At 39.4% G+C, this 26017-nt stretch overlaps 1 long non-coding RNA gene across 1 annotated transcript; it reads right to left on the reverse strand.

Moving 5' to 3' along the window:
* Positions 1-1704: 1704 nt before the first annotated feature.
* On the reverse strand, positions 1705-23221 carry LOC122460227. Its single transcript, XR_006281394.1, has 4 exons — positions 23209-23221; positions 14430-14437; positions 14228-14231; positions 1705-1837 (listed from the first exon to the last, which is right to left on the reverse strand). It is a non-coding gene; the product is annotated as an uncharacterized LOC122460227 (long non-coding RNA).
* Between the last annotated feature and the right edge of the window lie 2796 nt (positions 23222-26017).

Here is a 26017-nt window from a genome sequence, read left to right on the forward strand (position 1 = left end):
TATGCAATAAATCATTCCCTCCTTCAAGACACCAACACCCTCCAGCAGCCCCCCTCCCATCTTTCCACCCAGGCAAGTAACTCCTTCTGCCTGGACAGCTGAATGACCAATTTAGGTAAGTAATCAAGCAGTCTTGGTCTTTTAGTCCCCTTCCTTTCCCCCCACAATATTAAGGGATCTTGACTGTGCTTTTCACGTCCTCGATCCTCTTGGGCATTACTATGGACCTGATCCAGTTCTCTTTAAAGTCAATGTGAGTTTGCCCTATGACATTAAGAGGTGTGGCACCAGAAGTATCATCATCTGGAATAGCACTGGCTACTTGTGAACACAGGATCTGGCTGTTGCCCTAAAAGTGGGCGGTTTGTTTAAAAGCAGAAGACATGCAGGACTTGTAGGTGACTTTAAAGACGGATGCATCGGTGTCCTCCCCATCTCTCTGGGAACTGATGCTTTTCTGATCTCCTTCCCTATACTCTTTAAAATTCATCAGTGGTGAGTCCCCCTCTGAAGGCTCAGAAGTCGAGGTGTCTCATCTCATTATCACCAACAATATTCAAGCATGCAAACATCCCATTCCCATGGTAATTTGACACAACAGCTTCTGGTTCCTTCTGAAGCCCAGATGTGGAGGGACACAATAATGGACAATAATGAAAAAAGAAAAGTTAACTGAACATTTTCGAATCTCCTAGTAGACTTAGTTGTAGAAACAGGCAAGGATCAGGTGCCATTTCACTTACTCTTAATTCACACCTTTAAAAGAGGAGCAAAGTAACTTACATAAATTTAATTAAAGTCCCAACCACACTTCCTAAGCATCTGTGTTTCACAGATGAGACTACTCTGAAGACATTACAGATTGACTTTAAATCAGCATTGAGAGAAGAGGAACATCTGTTTCATATAGTAAAAATTTACACTTTTTATCCTAGCTTTTGGCACAACTATGGTGAGCATCATGGAGAGCACAGTAGGAGAAAATATGACAGTGAGACTACTGGAAACATAGCATCTGTATGGAGACTGAATTGTGATAAAATGACAGTCTGAAAAATCACCAAGAAATCTCACTACTAGATCCTTCATTTAACTTTTACCATGTCTTGGTTGAGAACAGTGAGTAGATGAGAACAGTGACTAGCCAAAACATTCTTTCACCACAAAGCCCATACATCTTAACTAAAGACACATCCAAATCAAATCCCTAGGCTTGAACATCTACACATTTTGGAAAGGGTTAAAATCTGGATCTGAATTTTCTGTACCAGGCCCATCTCCAGTGTTTTAATCAAAAGAATAAAGTTGCCTGAAAAAAATAGTGTTTCTGGACATTCAAATTCCAAATAACTGCTTGATTTGACCATGTTTATAGACCATATTACTTGCTATTCGCAAATATTTGGAATGGAGGGATTTTTATTTGAACAGAAGGAATGGATATGTTTCATACAGATACTTGTATTTGAAAGCAAACTAGGCTATTCATGCTTGAACTACTGTATTAGCTATTAGTTTTTCATTATTTCCCATTGTTAATCTCTTATTTAAAAAAAATAATTTATCTAATTAGGGAGCAGAAACAATACTATGTGTAGGCTTGGAAGGATTAGATTTCTGTTAGTAAACATCAATTTCATTGTACACACACAAACTGATGAAAAATATTTCCATCAGTAATAATCAAAATTTACAAGCAGGCAAAGAAAGAAAAATGCTGATTGAGAATGTATTATAGTTTGATTTAGGGATATTGACTTTGTATATTTTGAAATGTGATGTTGACAATTTATTTTAAAGGGTTATAAAGTTGAAATTTTTTTAATCTCAACATCTACTTGTGACACTCTGTTTCTCAGGGGAAAACCTTGCACCCCTATGTTCATCCTTATAATATGATTGTGTGGTATCCAATGCAAAGTTTGTCCTGTTGGGTTTCTCCAGAAGGCTCATGATGCACTGATTATGGTTGTTATAGTAATGTTATAGGTTGTAATTTCATGTATGTAGTTATGAGGCTGAAATTCTGTCCTCATGGTTTAAAACAAGCCCAGGCAAAACTCTCCAGGAACAGAGGGGCAGTTCACACCTCATCAGGGCATGTATGAGACTAACCCAGCCCAGCCTCACAGGAACAAAGGAAACTGGCTTAGTCAGCAACAAAGGATCTGTTGGACTCTCCAGTGAGTCACCCACCTTCCCTTGATCAATCTGGGACTACGATGAGGTAATACTCATCTGACCCTAAAGGGGGGGGAAAACTAAGGGGGAAGAAAGAACATGATAAAAGGGAGAGACATTTGCCATGCTCTTCCTCTCTCTTCCACCTACACCACCACCAAGCGATTGAAGTGCTGATCAAAGGGGAGAGTCTGGCTGAATGGCAACCAGCCAGCCTGTGGGGAGAAGCATACAAGTTTGTAAGGGCACTGAAAGTGTTAAGATCAGCTTAGAATACATTTTACTTTTATTTCATTTGACCAAATCTGACTTGTTTTGCTTTGACTTATAATACTTTAAAATCTATCTTTTGTAGTTAATAAATTAGTTTGTTTATTCTACCTGAAACAGTGCATTTGGTTTGAAGTGTGTCTGACTCCCCTTGGTACAACAAGCCTGGTACATATAAATTTCTTTGTTAAACTGATGAACTCATATAAGTTTGCAGCGTCCAGCAAACATAACTGGACATTGCAAGATGGATGTTCCTAGGGTTGTGTCTGGGACCGGAGATATTGGCTAGTGCCATTCGGTTGAACAAGCCAAGCAGCAACTGGCCAAAAGTGCTCACTCACAAGCTGGAAGGAGCTTACATGCCAGAGGCTGTGCACGAAGAGCCCAGGAGTGGGGGTTCTCACAGCAGAGCAGGGTAAGGCTGGCTCCCGGAGTCGAGGATTGGAGTGACCTAGCAGATCACCAGTCTGGATAACACCAGGGGAATGTCACACTACTGCCATCAAATTGTTGTCTGACCCTCTCCCCCATAATTTCCAACTACTGTCAACATTTAAATTGATAAAAATAAAAAATACTTAAAACCCATAATTTTGTGGAACTGTAAAATTTTAAAATGATAAATTTTTAAAAGCTGAAAAAGAAACATTGACATTATTTATCAAAATTATATTTTAAAAACCCCCTCTGAATTCTTAGAAGCCTAACTATGTGATTTAGGTGACCATGAATAACTAAGAATGAACAGTCAGTGTGAACAATCTGCAAATTCCCCATACACTGAAGTTTGTTCATAGATTTCATAGATTGTATGTCCAGAAGGGACCACTCTGATCATTTAGTCTGACCTCTTGCATAACACAGGCCATAGAACTTTCCCAAAATAGTTCCTCTTTGAACTAGAACATATCTTTTAGAAAAACATCCAATCCTGATTTTAACATTTCCAGTGATGGTGACTCCACTACAATCCTGGGTAAGTTGTTCTAGGGTTAATCACCCTCACTTGTTTATTTCACTTTATTCTATTTAATTACCCTCACTTAAATTATCCTGTGCACTTGTGCAAATAATGAATGAATTTGCAAAAATCAGGATCAGTTTGGGAATGATTTCAACTAGCTGTACAAAGGAATAATAGAATTATCACATGGCCTAAGTGTGAATGATATCACAAATGTAGATTTAATAAACTTCTGAACAATCTTAAATGCCCTGGATGTAGCAGCTTAGGAAAGTGATCTGGAACTCAGATCAGAGGACATGGAGGAAGAGAACCAGGCCCTCTGAGAGGTGAGAATTGTTCCCAGTAATCACAATGGGGTAAATCACTCCAAAGCCTAATGAGGGGTACTTAAAATGTTGACACTAACTATTCTATTGCTGATTATTTTGCAGACATGTCAAGCTTGAAGGAAATACTGGTAGATATTAGGGCAGTGTGGCAACTAGTTCTTGTTGGAGTGGGGAATGAGGATTCAGCCACCTTAACTAAAATGTGGGATGGTGGCCAGGATCCAGGCAGTGTGAGTGCCACTAAAAATCAGCTCATGTGCCACCTTTAGCACATGTGCCATAGGTTGCCTACCCCTACTCTAGTACATGTTAAAAGTAACATCCCGCCTTGCCTACATTAGAATACTCTAGTTGGAAGCTACCATTTTCTAACAACACACCTTTAAATCCTAGTCAAGACAAATCTTACATCACTTCCACCCTTGTCCAAAAGCAGTCTGGGGGGAGAGGGGATACATCCCCCTTCCTACTACAAAAGCTTCAACTATCTCCTAGCTGCCCCAAACCAAATCTTGTTCCCACATCTTCCTGGGTTCTAAATGAGCCATACATCCCTTAGCCAAGGATTAGAACTTCTAAAGCACAAAGAAGCATTTCAGTATAAAAATCTGTACCATACTGACTGGAGGAGAGAGGATAGTGAAGGAGAGAGAGGACTTGGGGGACAGCGTCACGTAATTCTGAGCTAATGGGCTACATAGGGTATGAAGTCTGGTCTGTAACTTAAAATCTTACTTCTCTGTAACAAGGAGGACATGGAATCATCAGTGAATGTTTAGGATACTTATCTGTTAGGTTTGGCTTTACCTTTGTGCCTTTCTCATTTCTCTTCATGATTTGTTTCATGTTCTTCCCATTCTCATTTAAGTGTTTTATTTTTTAGAATGGTTTATTTATCCTTTTGGAGCATTTAATTTCCTCTTTGCCAATCTAAGCCAAAACACAGCCAGTTTCCTTTGCCTGATGTTTGACCAGGAGCATATATTTTTTTTAAACTGTTATGAATTTGAAAATGAGCTTCAACCCAAATGAGATCATGCGTGGACTTTTTAATGGCAAAACTGGGAGTGGTTGTCATGTTCAGAATTAGCTAATGAGGAAATACATAAGTTGTTTTCAGAGCCACCCATCATCTGGTATGTGTCCCATTAGAATGCCAAGTTTTTTCTTAGAATCACTGGTGATGAAAAGCCATAGATATTTTGCCATACAAACTATGTGATTTAATGTGTACTCCCCTAAGGAACTGACATGGAAAAAAAGACCTTAACACAAGTTTTCTGATCTAATGCCCAGGATATATTGTGGTTTTGTTGCTTTCTACATATTTTTATTAAAAAAATCTTTTAAATTGTGCATATTTAAACATAAAAGAACCCAAAAGACTAAAATAATTGCACTATAAACATTAATTCTACATAAAATGAAGTAGTCAAATATATAGAGAAGGTACTGTATATGGTACATTATCAGACAAATACCCTTTTTTCAAAGATGCATTCCAAAATTATTAAGCATATTGAAAAGCAAGTCAGAACATCTTTGAAGTGATCATATTTTACTTTCCCCAGACTTTAGCCGAGTTGTCATCCCCGTAAGTTAGTCTTCGGGTAAATCTTACATAATATATAACCATACTTTCTTTTTATGTTGTATAATACCTTTCATCTGAGGATCTCAAAGTGTTTTTCCAATCTCTAATTATCCACTCTATGTGAATGAGCGGGGGTAGGTAGGTAGGTATTATCTCATAAATGGGTAACCTGAAGCATGGAGAAGTTATGACTCTCCATGATCATAGAATGAGTCAGTAGCACAGCTGAGAAAGGAACCCAGGAGCCTAAATCATTGTACAGGTCTACCCACTAATAATGCTCTTTCCTTTTGGCCTAGTGGAGCGAGCACTGGCTAGGGTTTCAGAAGACCTGCGTTCTGTTCCCATTTCTGCCCCTGGTGTGCTGGGTGACCTTGGGTAAAACACTGCCCCACAAAGTGCCTCAGTTTCCCTTCTGTAAAATTGGGATAATAATATTGACCTCCTTTGTGAAGCACTTTGTGAACTACTGATGAAAAGTGCTATATAAGAACTTGGTATTATTATTATTCCCTTTAAAGTGTATCCAGCATGCCAAAACCATACAGGAATATCTAAGGGCAGCAGCTTTAAAGACACAGCAAAGCTAATCAGTCCCAACATTGCATAAGTTTGTTCTGTGATGTTGGAATAGGTTATTATATTAAAATGGATCCTAAATAGACCACCACATTTGTTCTTGACAGATTTAACTAGTGCAGCCCAGCAGCCAAGCCTTGCACAGAAAGAGCTTTTCTTCCAAAAGTTTGACCTGAACCTGAGGTAACGTCAGTGACTTTTATTTCCATCAGTGATGAGGGCTGCCACCAGCAGGTGGACAGTGCAGGTGTTATGGCTGCCCCAGACTTTGGAGGGGGTTCTCCAGAATCATTCTGATTGCCTCTGTATGGGCAGCGGACAGAATGCAGTGGATGTAATACAGAGGCTTCATGCTGCTACTCCCAGATTCTGGATAGCAATAGGGAGCAAGTCAGCTGCCTTTAGATCTCCCAATAAAAGGAGAGGACTAAAGTGGAGAAAGGAAAAGCAGGTGGAAAGCTTTAAAAAAAAAAAAGCCTACATGTGGCCCTATATAAGATACTCTGTATCTTATCCCCAGGAGCCATTAGTCTAGGATTCTGCAGTGTAAGCCCTTAGCTTCATATTAATTCCATTGTGGAGACCAGCCTCATTGCCATACAATCTGTGTGGCTGTGAGCAACTAGAGACATGAGGAAGGAATTAACTCCTTATCTGTTGGATCCAGCACAGAACACCTACACTCTCTCCAAAGCACATTTAGGTTGGCTGCAGTTCTATGTTTTGTATCCGTTTAGCAAAAAAAGTTGAACAACCTTAATTTTGATCTGCTTGAAACAGAACCCTGCTTGGCAAAATATTTATTTATTGTTTCATATTCAGCTTCATATAAACACAATATATGGGGGAAACCAAGCCTGAGGCTTTTAAATACCAATAACTTGCACGGATCCAGTTAAACACATATTTCCATCTCTCTCTAAATGTTGGGTTGGCTGATAGCTCCTTTGTCCTGGAGCTCATTTCAGAAAGGCCCATGGTTCTGCGACAGAATCATACAGAAGTGTGGAACCGACTCTTCTCTTTTCAACTACTTTTCACTTGAATGAATTGGTGTCTGTAGAAAATATTGGGCCAATCCTGCTCTAAAAGGCTCTGGAATCATTTTATCAAAAACTTGGACATTTTAAAAAAAATGTTATAGGATCATTTCATAAGAATTGTTTGTAAAATTTCACTTTTTTTCTTATTTTCCTCTAAAAATTTGAATTCATTCAATGTGAAAGTGAGCTATTAAAGCAATTTTAAAATTTAAAATTTAACACCCCCCCAAAAACAGGAAATTCAGAGCTCTTGACTCTGTATAGACAAATGTAGTAGAACCAGTGTATTTGTGCAATGCAAGTGGAAGGCACATTACATGTATTACCTGCAGCCTAGAATTCTGCTCTACAGATTCTTGGATCCTATACACAATCATGTGGATACACCAGCTCTAGAGGAAGGTACTTTTGTGAAGAAAAAAAGAGAAGAGACTATCAGTCAGACAAATCCAAAGCTACCATCATTCTCTACTAGAATGTTTTTTCATGTAAAGAGTACATCATATCTTATACAGATATAAATATATCTTTAAAAATCATCAAAGATATTATACCCTAGAGAATATCCTCCACTGAGGAAGAGGAACACTTCTCCAAACAAACCATCTCTAAAGAAAAAACTTTACTAAAGAATACCTCTAACAAACTTTTGGTAAGTGAGCTACTTTCTAGACGCTACCTCTCCTAATGCAACCCTTACTAATTCTACTTCCCTTAGTACCCCCCCTGAGGCTTTTATAATTGCAAGCAGAACCCAAATAGCCCACAGGTGAACTTGCCTCTTAATTTATTCCACCCTAATTGGGGCAAACAGGATCCTTTATCAAATTGGACACAGGTGCCTTTAAAAAAAAAAAGCTCACAGGTATTTATTCTGCTTTACAGTCTAATTCAGCAGTAGGAGTTCCTGATTTTCCCCTTGTGGACCTCCAGAGGGAATAGTCTAATTATTTAGATGATACACTGGGGGAAAGGATTAGCTTGTAGGAAAATAAGATTCATGACAGGCTTGTCCATTGCACTAGACCTACCATTCAGTGATATGACCTATTAGGATAAAGATCAATTTAACAATCAAGGCCAAAAAGAACAAGCAAAACCTCAGTTGTACAGTGGATTGGGCTGGGTGAAAAGAGCTCATGTTAAAGAGGTCCCTACTTCTTGCACACTACAACATGCTATGGGTCTAAACTCTAGCCCTCTCTTTTCTCAAAGGGCTGCACAATAGTGGAAATTACTATAGCTTTAGGGTAATCAGTGCACGCTTTAGGCATGGAGTTTGGAAACAGAGAGCTCTTACGTTCAACCCTTATATTTAATTTTAATTAATTTCCTTACTTTTGGTTGGAGTTAAAGGCTGTAATGGTTTTATGAATTTTTATTATGCAGTGCTTTTGCTTTTATTCTGCTCCTGTGTAGCTGCTTGAAGTAACTAAGGTAAAGTGCATTTTATGAACAAATAAAGATGTTGTTCAAAGTCTCCCAGAACAACAGCTGTATGAATGGCTTTTGGCTTTCTCTATTCACCTGTTTGCATCCAATATAACACAGAAATTTTCCCACTGAAGACTGTTGTAAAGATTTGGGAAATGTAACAAAATTTTAAGACAAACTTTTTGAGCTAAAATTGTCTTTGGTGTAGCTCCATTGAACTAAACCTGGTTAAGCTTAAAAGAAAAGGAATTACCCTTACCTATTGTCTAATAAAGTTGAAAGATGACCGTTCCTGTGGCTTTTTAAATTAAAATTAAAAAATACATTGAGTTTTATATTGTTCTGTAATATTTGTATTCACTTTTATATACACATACATACATGTCAGACTTAAATATAAAGCAGCATCAAATCTTATTAAAATAATTGGCCCTGATGTTTCTTAAATGATAAATCAAATGAAAATTTTAATTAAGATGATGTAGATATGAATAACTTTGGGACACTTTGGACACGGTTTTTTAAAATACATGTACACAACTACATTCTAATTGGCATGTAGAGTTGTACAGGAACATTGTGTAAATGGACAGGTAGGCAATTAATCAGTCATATGCACATGCATAAATTTTGCATGTTAGTTTATAAAAATCAGTTCCTTTATTGCAACTTTCAGAGTAGCAGCCATGTTAGTCTGTATCTGCAAAAAGGAAAGGAGGACTTGTAACACCTTAAAGACTAACAAATTTATTTGAGCATAAGCTTTCATGATCTACAGCTCACTTCATCGGATGCGACTTATATTTTCTATAGAAAGAGAAATCATTAATATAATTAAAAATACATACACAAGAGATTTATTTATTAGGGAAAATAATTTCCCATCACTTTCCATACCACAGATATTTAATGACATCTGAGTTCTTATGGGTGTGTGAGAGAGTGCTGGACGCATACAAAATTTCCCCTAGACTAGAAATCTATAGAACAAACATTTGGAAGACTGCTATCATTGGTGTCTTGATAAGCTTGTCTTTATAACTCCTCATAAAGCACAATAGGGTGGTTGTTGTTGTTATGGTGAGATTTTGTTTTGTGAGTATTGCCCAATGTGGAGAGGAAGAAATTTATGCTCTGAAAGTATAGCAAGTAAAACGTTTCAAAACCCTAGATGATACAAAACACATCTGGTTTCAGGTTTTGTAACAAACTCAGAAATGAGTTCTGATTACTCAAAGGTTTGCAGACGTGGGGCCAGTTTCTAATAAAGCAGGGCCAATTGATGGTATTGTGTTGAAAACTGTGAATAAATTGAACAATTGTCTTGTTAAACTTGAACGGAATAGAAGTATTGCAAATGTTAGGGCTCAAACTTCTGTATACTTCAAAATGTAAGACTTGCAAAAATAAAGCTTAAATTTGTGTGGTCAGGACGCGCTGCAATCAGATAACAATTTATGCTGACTCCTATGTACATATCAACCCCAAATTATCCACATTCAAGATCTAATTGGCTATAGAAAATAAATAGGCCTAAATTATATGAACAACTAACAATTGGACATAAAAATTAAATACGCATCAATTATACAACTAAGGCAACCATATAAACAATGTGGCCCACCCCGATTGGTTGGTCTATTCTAAAACAGAGCCATTAGACCAGATAAAAAGGACGAAGGCATGGGACTCTGTGTGTGTGTGTTCATTCGGTCATAAGGGAAACCTGACCCATACCCACTGAACCAAAGGGACGTGCACTTCTTGACTGTCTGTATCTGGCCAGTGCGGAAAGGGGCCGACTGAAGGGTAATGTATTTTTGGACGAATGCAAGGTAAATCTACGGAGTAAAGAAGTCTGGTCACTCGAGCCGAATTGATCATAGTTAAATCGATACTGTAGCATAAAGTCAATAGTAGGTGGCTGATGCATAATAGCTTTGCATGTATTTGTGCTTGTCTTTCAAGTAGTCCGAGCGGATGCATGGAGTGCTGTCATTCATAAGCTCCTTATACGTATAGTTGTGTTGCCTTTGAAATATTTTCTCACCAGGAATATAAAACTGGTGAATAAGAGCTTTACTTATGCTTGTCTTTGGGGCTTTTATTATGACCTGCCAGGACCAGCATATGTAGAGTCACTGTTCAGGAACTCGCAAGTGGTCCAGAATATTACATGTACTTGCTCTTTTCTTCAATATAATCTGCCTTTTGTATTAATTCTTATTCAGTGCTGGTCTTTGGTTTTCCTTTTTTTGTTTTGTTTATGCTGTTATAGTCGAAAATCATTAAAAGCTTTTCTTGAGGAATAATTAATAGTTCTTACTTATTTTATATGGACACCACTTAACCTCATTACATCCATGTTGGGTGGTGGGAAGTAGTGAACACATGGGGGTGAAATAGGGCCCCGAGGCGTACCTCCTTCTTCCTTTATCTCTGCAAAAACCATGCAAAATTTTTGTTTCACTGGCTTTGAGAAACTCAGTGATTTTTGACTGAGTTTCACTTTATTATTTTGGTTTCATTTAATGCAAAACAAAAAGCAAAATTCAGGGTTAGAGAACCCACATGGACCGAAACCATAGAAATTTATCCATGAACTAACTATATCTTCATCTTCACATGTGCATAATTTTTAAATTTCATTGTTACACAATTAATATCAGAGGCACAAGCCACAACATTTGGATCAGAATTTCAAACTATTAAAAGTTATTTGTCATACCATAGCACCTAGGAACCCAGGTCATAAACCAGGACCCCATTGTGCCAGGCGCTGTACAAATTCGGAACCAAAAGACTGCCTTCTCCCCAAGTTGCTTACAGTCTAAATCTGGGGTTTAGATCTGGGGTTTTGATTCAGACCATTTGCCAGACGGGTCACACTGCAAAAGTCAGTTTTTGAATCTGACCACCACGGCCTGATTCACCACGGTGTTTCTCCAGTTTTGCACTGGTGTCATTGCAATGACTTCAGTATGTGCTGTTTCTTTAAGTCTGACACAAGAAGCCAGGTAAGAGGGAGACAGGAAAGATTCTAGGCATAAACTGTTGAGGGAATCAGAGAGAGAGGCAAAGAGGGTAGCTTTAGGGCTAATACTGTTTATTTTACTATGGAATTTCTTGTTCAGTATTAGAAGAAAGCACCTTCCTGTCAAACAACAGGGTCAGAGGTAAGTTGCAGCTGGAGTATCTTTACTCTCAGTTCCCATCTGGCAGTAGGAAGGTGATCGCAGGGGAGAGGAGGTTGCTCCTCTTGTGCAACAGCAGGCGGGTCTAAAGAAAAGAAGAGGCAGTGGGCAGGAGAGGAGGGGTCACTTGGAAACAGGGTATATTACCAGGAAGTAAATTTCCAACGAGATATGGACTTAGGTAAATGTAATGAGAAGAGCAGTTCTCATGATATTAAATCCCCCATCAGAACCAGAACCCCAAAATGGGCCATAGTGTTTCACTTCTGGTTGAAAATAGACCTGGCTAAATAATGGGGAGAAATCATGCAGTGAAAATGTGCTCAAATTGCAATGAATATTATTCACAATGAGTTATACAATCAGCTCTAGATAAAGCACAAAACCTTTTATGAGACATAACAAAATCACATGTGATGTGAGGAGGTATGGGGAAAATTGATCCAAATACAAGCTTTTGGGTTTGTCCCTTATCTAATTTTGTTTATATGTGTGAATACTCTGGAAGAAACTATATGGGTCACGTACATTATGTGATGTTTTACACACACCCCAGGTGTCAGTTACCACTGAAAGGAGAGGGAAATCTGTTTGCTTAGGGAAAAGCATCAGTCATTTGCAATTTATGATCTGACAAAATAACAGTTCATTAATAGTACCATACTTCGTGGTTTTACGCTGCTTCACATCTTCAAACCACTTTACTGACATTAATTAAAACGTTTCTTCTCATGATTTCAAAACAATTCTAAAGGAGAAATGAACCATAGAGAGGCTCAGATATATAAAACATACAATCCCCACTTTTCAGAGTAGCAGCCGTGTTAGTCTGTATTCGCAAAAAGAAAAGGAGTACTTTTGGCACCTTAGAGACTAACAAATTTATTAGAGCATAAGCTTTCGTGAGCTACAGCTCACTTCATCGGATGCATTTGGTGGAAAAAACAGAGGGGAGATTTATATACACACACAGAGAACATGAAACAATGGGTTTATCATACACACTGTAAGGAGAGTGATCACTTAAGATAAGCCATCACCAGCAGCAGGGGGGGGGGGGGAAGGAGGAAAACCTTTCATGGTGACAAGCAAGGTAGGCTAATTCCAGCAGTTAACAAGAATATCTGAGGAACAGTGGGGGGTGGGGTGGGGGGGAGAAATAACATAGGGAAATAGTTTTACTTTGTTTAATGACTCATCCATTCCCAGTCTCCCCACTGCTAGTTTGCCCAGCTAGGAATTTGCATCTTTAAATTATGAAAATCAAAACTAAACTATGCTGTTGTTTCTGATGTTTGGGCACAACATTAAAAAGTACTTGATTTTAATGAAGGTCAGATTCCTTCATAATAGGAAAACATCTGTCCCACATGCAGAACTTTGATTGAACTAAGCAGGCACTTCCCCACCCTCTAAATTGCACTGACAAAAACAAAAATAGCAAAGGAAGAAAAATATTGAGCTCAGATCTTTGGCCCTCTCTGAGCTACAAAAATAACCAGATCAAGGAGGCCCTGTTACAATATGTTTGCCTTCACCGCAACATGGTTAAATGTGTACTGCAGAGGGGACCATTCTGAATGCCTAGGAGTTAGCGTTATCCTATCTTCACTACAAATACACTACCCTATAAAATTTTAGGTGTAAAAGGGTCCTTTGATAAATGTTTTAGACTAAACAAACCACAGACCAAACTTTACTCTCATTATTCACCAGAGTAATCTCATTGAGTGGTGCCAATAGGGTCACTAGCACTTGAAGTAAGTGGGCCTACTTGTGTAAGGGAATCAGCAATAGAAATTCTTGAAGTCTGTTTTCATTGACAAGCTGTAATTTGTATTACACTGAAATTATGTTCAATGATGCCCCAATCGGGATACAAACATACAAGACACTGCCCTGGCCTTACACAGCTTACAGTCTAAGAAGACATGTGACTTAGGACAGATATGTATGCAATATATAGACACATATCTGTAAACTTTTTAAAATAATTGTAAATTAAGCACATCTTCTTGAGCCATTATTAATTGGATGATTTCTTGTAGGTGTCACTGCAGAGGTGGATCTGGAGAAGGAAAGGAAAATGGCCTAAGGGATCACTTCAGACAGGGCATTCCATGCGCAAGGGGAAGTGTGGAAGAAGAATTGGATGAAAAGTTGAAGCAGGTGGATAAACTGGAAGAGGAGAGGAGGCAGGGCGGACATGGAAAGAGATAGGGAACTTGATAGAATGCTTTCAAAGAGGTCTGAGATGGAGTCAAAATAACAGGCAAGGAAGTTGATCTTAGTGACTGCATTCTGTATGGACCAGTTTATATGGGTTGCTGTAAGTGTTAGGGAGGCCAGGGATGTATATGTTATAAGACAGGTTATAATGAGGACCTGGATGATAGTTTTGTCTTTGTGACAAATGTAGAGGTGCTCTGTCATAACTATCCATCTGTATCTCAAAATGGGATTTATGTGCTGATATGTGTTAGTATACCAGAGGGGGATCAGACAGTTTCAATACCTTCATCCACAGATAGATACAGTCACAAGACCAGGCTATGCCTAGACTTAGAACACAGCAGTGGCACAGCTGCAGCACTTCAGTGTAGCCGCTCACTACAGCCAGGGGCAGGGTTCACCTGTCTCTGTCATTAATTCACCTCCCTGAGAGATTGTAGCTAGGTCAAGGGAAGAATTCTTCCATCAATCTAGCATTGTCTACACTGGGGGTTAAGTCGGCTTAACTACATTGCTCAGAGGTTTGGATTTTTCACATACCTGGGTGACGTAACTGGGTTGACCTAATTTTTCAGTGTAGACCAACCCCCAGTGCTTACGAACCAGTAAAACTAAATGGGTTTATCTACCCAAACAATGGAGTTATCATCATGAGGCATTCTCCTAGATAGCTTGGCTATCTGAGTGAGAAAAACCAGTCCAAGGCAGAAGAGTCACACCTGGACCATGTAACAAAGACACCATTCAGCAATATGGTAATTGGGCTCAGATTCGTACTGGGGAGGGGAGAAGAGCAGGTTCTAAAAAAATCCTGAGAGAAGAGAGATGGTGTCAGGAAGTTAAACTGAAACCAGGCTGGGGCCCAAGAACGTAAATGTGTTCTGTTCTTGTAACTAAAGGGAGGAGCTGATCTAACTTAGCTTGTAGTGAAATGTAGTGTTAGATGCAACTAAATAGATATCTAGCCTATTTGTTGGTTTAAATTCCTGACTTTCTAATATTTTGTTCTAACTATAAATAAAATACTTTTGTTTTAAGATAGCAGTTGGTCAGTATCACTGCTCACAGGCTTCCAAAAGGAGGATACAGGTGCCTCAATCCATTTGGGCCTGCAAAGTGATAAGCCATGGATACAGCATCAATGGCTGGGTATCCAGGCCCTGGTCTAAAAGTGGAAGAATCATCTGATTCCACTCAGAGACAGGCAAGAGGCCTATCACCTGAAGAGGTGCACTCAGAGAGGCCAGAAAGGGGACAGAGGTACAGCTAGCCCGTAACTGTCTAAGGTTTTCAGGGTGGAAATTCTGTAAGGAGGAAGAGTGGTCTTGTGGTTAAAGGACAGGAAACAGGAGAGCTGGGGTTCCCTTCTGTCACTGCTACTGTCATATCCTGGGAGCTCATGCAGATTGCTTAAAGTCTCTGGCAAATTCTGTCAAACGGAGATGACAATACTTCCCTACCACTCATGAGTATCATGAGGCTAAACTGTGCTTGCTCCTGTGTAGGTGCACTAGCAGTGGAAAGAGCACAGGGAGCCCTTTACACAACCCCGCCCACACACAAAGGCCACGCATAATCTGTCTTTTAGTACTGGGGAGGGGATCAATTAGCACTGCTGTGTTCCAGAAGAAGCTTTTCTGGGACAACATGAGCTGAACCTTATCCCTGGATGCCAGGAGTCTTCGATTTGGTTGGAAGGAAAATTTTTTAAAAGTCTAGATTATGCTTCTTAGGACAGAGAGCTCTCAGTAAAGGGCAATTTAGAGCCACATGATCCCTGGGGGAGCGTGGGGAAGGCTTGTGCTTCTGGAATCGTCACTACACTCCCTCCTGGCACAAGACACATGCCTTTCAAAAGCAAAATGCCACAAGCACTCAAGTGTGTACTTCCCCAGTGCAACTCAGCACCTGGAGAGGCATATGTGAGCCCTTAGTGTTTATAAAGTGGGCTAAGATCCCTGGTGGGAGTCACTATAAATGCAAAATATTATGAAGGTACATTTTACTTAATCACGTGACGTTTGGTGGAATGACATGCTTGGAATTCTCACTCACTCTGTCCCAGTTGTTTTGCAAAACCTGCAGGATGCTCCATCCACCTCTATTCATATAAGCTTTCAGGAGAATCCAGCAGAATGATATTTCAGCTAACCCACACTGCTTTTCCTTACCTCATCATAGGTGTTAAATATATACTTCTTTAGGTGTCTCATATGCGCTGCTCACCTGTTTGAAGAGTAAAAATTGCTTTAAACAGAAAAGGACCTTAATGTCTAACAGATGCCCTAGTGCCCTGTGAGACAAAAGTGTTAGAACCACCATTGTGCCCGTCCTGGTCACATTTTATTTCTTTCACCTGCTCATGTGGTGCACACGTGGCAATACACTTTTTCCAGTTCCATTCTGCAAGTAGAACAGTCTTTTGATGAAATAAAACATTTCATCTAACCAAGTCAATGGTAACCGGTTATACAAGTGGATTCCAGCTGCACGTATTTAGGCATATTGTTTGCATGCCACCCATCCAGCATTTATCATTTGGTAACAAGTAATTCGATATTGTTCACGAAGCATTTGAAGAGGCCAGGAAGCTGGCCGACCTAGTGTGCATTCTTTAATTACAAGCAAAACAACATTTTGATATATGCACTTCAAAAATTATAAATTTCAACTGGAGGCCACTGTTAGTGGAGAGTAATTAGCATCCTTGCCTATTTCAGATGTGCAGTGATGCCATTTCACAGACCCAGTGAAAAGTGAAATAAAAAGGGTAAAACATCATGGCCCCATTTAGCCTTTAAACATGTGCTTAAATCCATCCTTATTCAGCAAAGTCCTTAAGCACATGTTTAACTTTAAACATGTGTTTAGGTCCCATTGAAATCAATGTGAGTTTTGCATATGCCTAAATTTAAACACAAGCTTAAGTGCTTTGCTGAATAGGGACAAACTTCTGAATCAAGGCTCTAGTGAGAGCAGATATTATTATTCTAGTAGGTGATTTGGATCATTTTAGTGGTTAGGTTACTAAAAGCGGGCTGCAGTTGTGTAACTGCTCTAGAGCTGCCGGAGACCAAATACGATGGGTTGTATGGGGAATTTGACAATTATATTTTAGTACAGGGGTTGGAAACCTTTCAGAAGTGGTGTGCCGAGTCATTTATTCACTCTAATTTAAGTTTTCACGTGCCAGTAATACATTTTAACGTTTTTAGAAGGTCTCTATCTATAAGTCTATAATATATAACTAAACTACTGCTGTATGTAAAGTAAATAAGGTTTTTAAAATGTTTAAGAAGCTTCATTTAAAATTAAATTAAAATGCAGAGCCTCCCGGACCGGTGGCCAGAACCCGGGCAGTGCGAGTGCCATAGGTTGCCTACCCCTGGTTTAGTACATTCCTTACTCTGCAAGATTTTTCTACTGGTAGCTTCTGAGACATTCTCTGTTTGTCAGGGACTTCTGGGGCCTCTCTGTCACTGTCCAACCAAACTCCTGGCGACCTTTGTCATCCACACTTCCTTTAACCTTCTGCTCCTGTTTTAAATATTTATGATATTGAGAGGGTGGCTGTTCCCTTTCTAATGATTGTATATTCACATGAAGAATTTTTCACCCTGAGGGACAATTGCTTTTGACAAATTTAACATATCTGATCAAGTGTTAACTGGAAAAACTGCTCATAGCTCTCTCTGTGTGTTTCGGGCAGAGAAGTAAGGACACACTTTATACTATGACATGAGTAGAGAACTCACACAATATTTTTCAGAAAAAATTACTTTTAAAATCAGGAATTGAATCATTTTCTTTTTGTTCTTTCTGTTCAGGACCAGTTCTTGGAAGTGTTTACTGGCCCAGAGCCCCATTTCATTTCTAACATGAATGACTAGTAGAGTTAAAGATGAATATTTTATAGCATTTGAAAGCTGGAATTAAGGTTTTGTACCATGATAAAGCATGGGGTTGTTGCTCTAGCAGGCAATTCTTGAGATATTGACTGCTAAACTTGGGTTGCAGTTAAAGTGGGGGGAAAGCAGGATGGCAATTGGAATTAAGGTCCTGATGGCTGCTGGAAGATGCACGAGGTGGGGAAGTCCAAATGATGCCCAAATGCTTGAGTTGGATTGCACATACTTTTTCTCAGGGCAGGAAGATAAAAAGGTTCCAAGTAACACAAAACTCTGCACAAAGAATACCTTTCCACTTTCTGCCACCTGGGATTAGAAAAGGACAGTTCCTTTCCCTACTCAATAGCCTTTCCTGGCTACTCTGGAGAGCTCCTCCTGACTCTGAGTCTCCTCCTACTAGCTGTCTATTTATAGCAAGTATTGCTTGTGACCTGCAATCACATGACTCTTGTTGTTCCCTCCCTAGACTCAGTCTTGAGTCTTGATATAAACAATCTCTCATTAGTAGAAGATTTTTCCTTTTGCATATTTTTTCCCCAGCAGAAGAGGTATTTTCCGAGAATATTCATCTGGATTGTTTTTTTTTTTCCCTAGTGGATACAAAATACTGATCTTTCTCTGAAAACAAAAATATCCTTGGATCTTCCACCAAAGTTTAAAAAGAGGGTTCTGACAATATTTTCCACTGACATATAATTGGAGAAATATCTTCATGGATTTATTTTGTTTAAATATGAAATGGCAGTTCCCAGAAGTTTGTACTCAAAAACAAGCTTCAGCATTGTTAAAAAAAAATTTTTTTTGGTAAATCTCATATAGCTGTAATAAAGCAAACATTCAGGCTAACAGATGACAACATGACACCTGTGAAAATATAGGACCATGACTGCCACAATGTCATCTTAAATCTACTCCAGTTAAAATGAAATTAAGGAAATTATACTGTTTTTCTTCAAATTATTCACACTGCAAATTACCCACAAGACACTCCTGAAAGAGCTGGTATTGAGTAAATAAATGCACAGCTCAGATGCTTGACGGGATGGGTAGAGTTCATGCCTAAATTGTGAACTATTGTTACACAACAATATGCTGTTAATACTAAAACTATTGAAATCAATGGAAAGATTCTTATTAACTTCTGTGGCTTTAGTTCAGGTCCAAATACACAGTTGTTAGTGCCATATTCTGCATATGTCTTATTCAATCTGTTTTAGAGGCTTCTTCAACGGACTTTGCAAGTGGCTATCAGCTCTTCTACTGAGACAACACCATAAACCCTAGCTAGCAGAGTCCTTATGACTCTGGGATGTCTGGATCCCCATTCTGCCATTGGAAAAAAAAAAACTTCCAAAACCAAACTCTCAGGCTTACCTAATTTAAGTGCTTTTTTACTCACCAGGGAGTTCACTTTGAAATTTGGGAACTCCAGTAACCTTTTTACTTTCTTTTTTAAAGAAGCATGTGGGTTTTTGTTGTTGTTTGTTGTTTTCTTCAGTTTCCTTTTCTTCCTGCCTTTTTGAATTGGAACTTTCTGGTAGTCTAGTGAGAACTGGAGGCATTTAGAACCAAATATTCAAAAGCTGATAGATACCTATGCTCAGGCATACAATCTTTGGAGTGCACTTTCATTGCGTGCATAATCCCCTTCATTTGCAGGAGCAAACAGGCATATTTGCATGTGTAAAATGATCAATACATGCCTAAATACTTGTATAGCTCATGGTTCTCTGCACCCCATCCTCCTGTCCCCGCTTTGTATGCACTTCTGGTTTGCATGTGTCCATTTTTCTCACAATATGGGTGAGCATGGCAATATAGCAGGAATAAATTGGGTTCTAACCTTTGACGGTGTAGCCCTCATGCCTTTTCTAACTATCTGTGCCCGTGTTGCTCTGGCATCACTTCCGTTTTACAGCTTCTCCTGGGGTTTGGTGACTTCTGCTGTGCCTGATACATTTGTAGTGAGTAATTTCTTTGTGTCCACCTCTCAGCTTAATTAAAGACTGGAGCTTAATTAAATCCTTTCTCACTCTCATGAACTCCAGAGACCTCACGACTAGGGGAACAGGTGAAAATCCATTCTAAACTGCAACACTGAAGAGTAATATGAACAGTAGATTCAGAATGGAATACGGGAATCCATGATTCAAGGCAGGCTGATATTCATGCAGATGCTTTCTCCATGAATGGCTAAGGCAGCCCTAATTAAGATTTTCTGCTAAATAAATATGCGTAGAAAAAAAGGGGAGGGGAATAATTAGAATCCTCTTTTCTTTAGATAAAGTGGACTGACTTTGCACTCTTTGTACAAAGCTTCATGCTTCATTCCCTTGGGTGACATTCACATGCTAGTTTACAAGTCTTCTGCTCTTTTCTCAGTAAATATAGTATCAGACTCAACACCCCCTTTCATCAGGATGCCAGAGAGTTGGAAAAAAAGATTAGCAAATTCTATGAGCGCATACATATAGACAAGGAGATTAATTCACAGGGAGGGATATTACTTGGGATAAGATCCATGGGTGGAAGATCTCTATCTCCATGGCAGCACAAAGTTTACAAATATACCAACTGTAACACAATCGATTCTTTTACTGGCAGAAGCAAGTGTACTGGATGTTGAGAACAACTAGTAGGTTGTCAGACTTGTAGTTTTTAAAGTGTTAAAAAGGCCAGAGGCAGTGTGAGAAAACTCTTTTTCATGGCATTTCTAACAAGCTGAACAAAATCAAGGCCTTGTGTAATGAGCACATATTTTATACAAATAAGCTCTAACGAGCTTACCCATCTCTAATTAAACTAGAAAGGAAGAATTTGTCCTAATTGGACTGCATAGCTGAAGAATTAATTGTGAGACTGTTTAGAATTGCAATCTTATGGCCTAATTCACAGAAAATACCTTTGTGATTGGGCATACTATATGCAAGTTCACACAAGTCTTTTTTTTCCAACATGCAAATCCATATGCAGTTTTGATGCTTGATTTTATTTTTTTAGAGAAAGTCCACTTACACAAACATATATGGGCCTTGGCAGAGCTTAAGGCCAGTGTACTGTTTAGTACAATATTCTAATGTAGCCATGAGAAAATACCTCTCTTGCACCATAATTAAGGACTTTGGTTCCACAGAGAAAATTGCATGCTAACTTATTGACAAATATCAGGAGTCACTATTGTGTTCTGTTGTCTGAGGCTGCAAAAACAAACAAACAACACCCCCCCCCCCCGAATGGAAATTCATCTTCCTTCCTAGCAATGACAGACGCTAAATAGAATGCTGCCAAGGGTTTAGAAGTTTGCAGTGGAACATCTGGCACATTTAGACAGCATTCATTAAAAGAGGGTTTCCAAGCAGTGACATGCGAGAGGATGGACATTATTAGATATCTTCTCCCAGTTTGTCTTCCAAGTCCCATCTGCTTAGTTTACTGAGAAAAGCAAGTTTCAGCTACCGTCCGTGCTGCACAGCCAGTAGAGTGAAGTAGAATCTATTCTGCCTCAAGCATCACCAACAAAATTGTCAGCTAAGTTCCGATTCCAGAATCTTTATTGATGATGGTTTATGTGCAAGACAGAAAGAGCATAATGTAGCTGTCAGATACAAGCCTGGGCATGTGGCATTTAGAGAAATTTCATTTTGACTTGTAAAACAAGTATACTTTGTGGACCCAGTCCGGAAATGTTTAATTAAACCTTACACTGGATGGCAAAACTCCCATTAAAATCAATTAATTCTATAATGACATAGAGTGGGGTTTTTAAAGGAGCTTAAAGGATTTAGGTGACTGACTTCCATTCCAATTTAATGGATAGGGTGTCTAACACCCCTAGGCTTCTTTGAAAATCCCATATGTAATGATCAGAAAAGGGAATCTGTGAAAATGATACTTTGAGATTTCATAGTTATTCTCCAGTGCTGACACTCATATTGGGCCAATGGGAGTTTGATCTCAGGAAGGATCAAATAAAAATTGAGTCAGGACTTCAGTATTTGGCCTTATATGAGTGCCAGTGCTGGAAAATAAACTATGCAACATCAAGGCTTCATTTTTGTATGTTCTCTTTTCTGACCATTGTGCTCCATAGGAGAACACTATCATTTTACAGACTATACAATCATATGCATTCTATTAATGCTCAGCTTTTGATTCCATTTGATCTTTTAGTGCATAGAAAATTTAGGAATTTTGTTAGGCCATGTTTCTTCTTCCTGTATCAGGTTTTCATTTAGAAGGTCCTCAGTGTCTTTCCTTTTTAGAATATAACTTTTACTGTTTGTATGAGATCAGTTTCCATTCATTTTTTAAGTTACTGAGGGAGGATAACATTTTCTAGTTTCTCTATAGAAACACAGCACTGAACAGGATACTGAAGAAAATATTCTGAACATCTCAACCACTATTTCAAATCTCGAGGGGCCAAATTCAGCCTTTTAGGCACAACTCCACAGGGGCTCATGGACTTTCCCCCTCTTGTTCCAGGACTAAATTTGCTCCTTTATTTGAAGGTTTGTCTAAAACAAAAAGCAGTTCATTTGTCAAAAATAATCACACACAACAAACATTCTAAACCATCCCAAACTGGGAATAATGAATGGGAACTATACCACTAACATATAATATTTACTGTGGACCAAGTTCTGCTCTCAGCCTCTAAGAGTGGCACTCAGCATTGACATGCAGTCCTCTCATACCACCACATTAAAGAAGCATATTCGTGATGAAATCTGCTAAGAAGGTCTGATAGCATTTTATCCTTAGTTAGAGCCAAAGGTTGAAGTCCTTACTATTTTTATTCAGTCCTGCCTCAACTAAACTTCCACTGGCTTCAATGTGTTACTGTTGACTTCAGGTCTCATTGACTTCAATGGTAGTCTTGCCTGAGTAAGGACTACAGGATTTGGCCCCATCTCTGTGTGTTTGTTAATACCATAAGGCTTCATGTCAAGCTTTTACAGAGCTTCAGAACAAGACTGAATGCCTGCCATTGCTAAGGGTGAAGTAGGGCAAAGGATTAAACAGACATTTCCAGTGTAAAAGGAAGAGACTTTCACCAATATAACAAACGTGGTTACAGTATTCTCAGAAGTAAATGTGGCTGGTGCAGCCATTCACCAGGTTAAGATAATTACTGAGTCTTTAACTGGTACACATGCAGAAGGTGTGTGATGACAATAACAGAGTAAATAAGTTAAAGTGTTAAGTGGCAGTTAATGGCTTTTCATCCACAGCTTAATGGTTCAAATCCAGCCTCTGCCTTAAAAGAAAAGTACAATTATCTGCTCAGTCTTCTGTGATCATGCTGCCAAAACCTCGATGCATAATTTAGCACAGTTGGTCAGTTTGCTGCAGAGAGAGGAGCAGAAGTGAGCCAGTTTGGAGAGTGAATTGACTGTCAGTGTTCGAGAGGATGGCTGGTCTCTGGAGACAAGAGTCTAGTCTTGGCCTGGCAGAATCTCCTTTCCTTACACAATTAGTCCTGGCACTAGAGGAAATGACTTTTTACAGATCAGCTATTTGGAGTTCAGTACAGTATCTGTTAAGAGATTGTTTTTTCATGTCAGATTCCCCATGCAGGGGATTCTTATCAAGTCAAATCTGCTACAGTGAGGTATTGGATAAAGTGATGCATGTCAGACACAACCCTTTTCCTTAATACAGCATATTCAGGAGAAAGAATTGTGATATGTATTATTTTTAATTGTCTCTTTCATATGGTTATGTATTATTCATTAACTTCATTTCCAATTCAATATGTATGATTTCTTGATACTCTATCACATCTTGCAGAGTAGCAGCCGTGCTAGTCTGAATCCGCAAAAAGAACAGGAGTACTTGGGGCACCTTAGAGACTAACACATTTATTTGAGCATAAGCTTTCGTGAGCTACAATTCACTGCATCGGAGGCATTTTTCCACTGTATGCATCCGATAACGTGGGCTGTAGCTCACGAAAGCTTATGCTCAAATAAGTTTGTTAGTCTCTAAGGTGACACAAGTACTCCTGTTCTTTCCATCACATCTGTTTCCCATATGAGAACGTGGAACCTAATTCTGCTGTCATTCACATCAGTGTAAATCAGAGATGGTAGAAGCCTGCCTTGAATGGGGGGGAAGGGTGAGGTTTGGAGCAGGGTGTGCGCGCAGAGGGAGCTCAGGCAGAACCTAGGGTTCTGGCAGTGGTGGGGTGTGGGAGGGCAGTGGGGCAGGCACTCACCTTGGCCTCAGAGGTGAACAGCAGGTGAGGAAGTGGCATGGTTAGGGTGACTGCCGTGGCATGGTGTCCCACCTTCTCCACCTGCCCAGCTCCCTGCTCCCCAGCCTGGCTGTTGCTTTTACACAACTTCAGCAGCTCCTGTCCTCGAGGAGAAACAGCCCTCCATCTCATCCCCAAAATGACACAGGTGTACCCAGCCACCCCTTCTGTCAAGGTTCCTTCCCCACTCTGAACTCTAGGGTACCAATGTGGTGACCTGCATGAAAGACCCCCTAAGCTTATTCTTACCAGCTTAGGTTAAAAACTTCCTCAAGGTACAAACTTTGCCTTGTCCTTGAACCCTATCCTGCCACCACCAAGTGTGTTAAACAAAGAACAGGGAAAGAGCCCACTTGGAGATGTCTTCCCCCCAAAATATCCCCCCAAGCCCTACACCCCCTTTCCTGGGGAAGGCTTGATAAAAATCCTCACCAATTTACAAAGGTGAACACAGACCCAAACCCTTGGATCTTAACAATGAAAAAAACAATCAGGTTCTTAAAAGAAGAATTTTAATTAAAGAAAAAGTAAAAGAATCACCTCTGTAAAATCAGGATGGTAAATACCTTACAGGGTAATCAGATTCAAAACATAGAGAATCCCTCTAGGCAAAACCTTAAGTTACAAAAAGACACAAAAACAGGAATATACATTCCATTCAGCACAGCAATTTTACCAGCCATTAAACAAAAGAAAATTAACGCATTTCTAGCTAGATTGCTTACTAATTTTTTACAGGAGTTCTGAGAAGCATTCCTGATCTGTTCCCGGCAAAAGCATCACACAGACAGACAGACCCTTTGTTCTCCCCCTCCCCCCCCAGCTTTGAAAGCATCTTGTCTCCTCATCGGTCATTTTGGTCAGGTGCCAGCAAGGTTATCTTAGCTTCTTAATCCTTTACAGGTGAAAGGATTTTGCCTCTGGCCAGGAGGGATTTTATAGTTCTGTATACAGAAAGGTAGTTACCCTTCTCTTTATATTTATGACACCTTCCCTGCCTCAAGGTACCCCATCTCCCTGATACTGAGAGGGCTGGGCTAGAGGAGGAGTTGGGCACCTTCCCAGAGAGTGGAAATATTGCTGGGGCAGAAACATATATCAGCCCCCCACAATACTTCCATTGCAAGAATGTTAGCCCACACCTCCCTCCCTGGTTCTGCTGCCCTGGTGTAAATGCCAAGTGCCAATGCTTTATTTCAGTGAAGCTACTCTGGATTTATACTGCTGTAATGGAAAGCAGAATTATTAATGATAGTTTATATATTTGTTAAATACCAACAAAGTCCTCATTTCAGACTGCTTTATGACACAAATACCAGTTCTTAATTCTTTGCTGGGGACAAGTTAAAACAAATTACAAATTTTTAAACAGCGGGGTATCATCATCAAAATTGAGTTACAAAAGCAGCACAAGAGGAAAAAAAAACCGAACAATTAGACTAAAGAAGGAATAAAGATCCACTGATAACATATACAAAAAAAAAACAACTTAGGGTCCTAAAGTCCTATCTTCATGAAACCTATTTTTCTTTTTTAGTGGACAAACAATGATAAATTTGTGGTGTGTGAAAACTGCTGCCTTTCTCAGGCTTCTGGCATATAGGCAGCGTGAGCTGAAATCTAAAATCACTGAGATTGCCTGAAGGGAGAACAGGCCCAGACACTCCTACCTTGTGTCTCTCTATTTGGAATGGCATATCAGCAGTGATTTATGTTTAATATGACAGATACTGAGGAAGAGACAAACTTGTTAAAAGGAATCTCTTATGGAACAACATGTTCCATGTAGATCTCTAATGCTTGGGGGGGGTACATGTAGGTAATCAAGATGCAGCTGCAGGCAACACTGTAATCAGAGTAGACATGTTGATCATTGGCCAATCTCTGCAGAGCCTTAGGTGGTATCTTCTGTGCATATCAATGAGGTCTTGCCTCAGACTGCCAGTGATAACTTGTATTTTGAACCAATTTCACTTTCAGAACACAATATTGCTTCTGGGATTGCACCTTTCCAAGGAGAATAG

This window comes from Dermochelys coriacea, chromosome 5 (genome assembly GCF_009764565.3).
Source record: "Dermochelys coriacea isolate rDerCor1 chromosome 5, rDerCor1.pri.v4, whole genome shotgun sequence".
Lineage (NCBI taxonomy): Eukaryota > Metazoa > Chordata > Testudines > Dermochelyidae > Dermochelys > Dermochelys coriacea.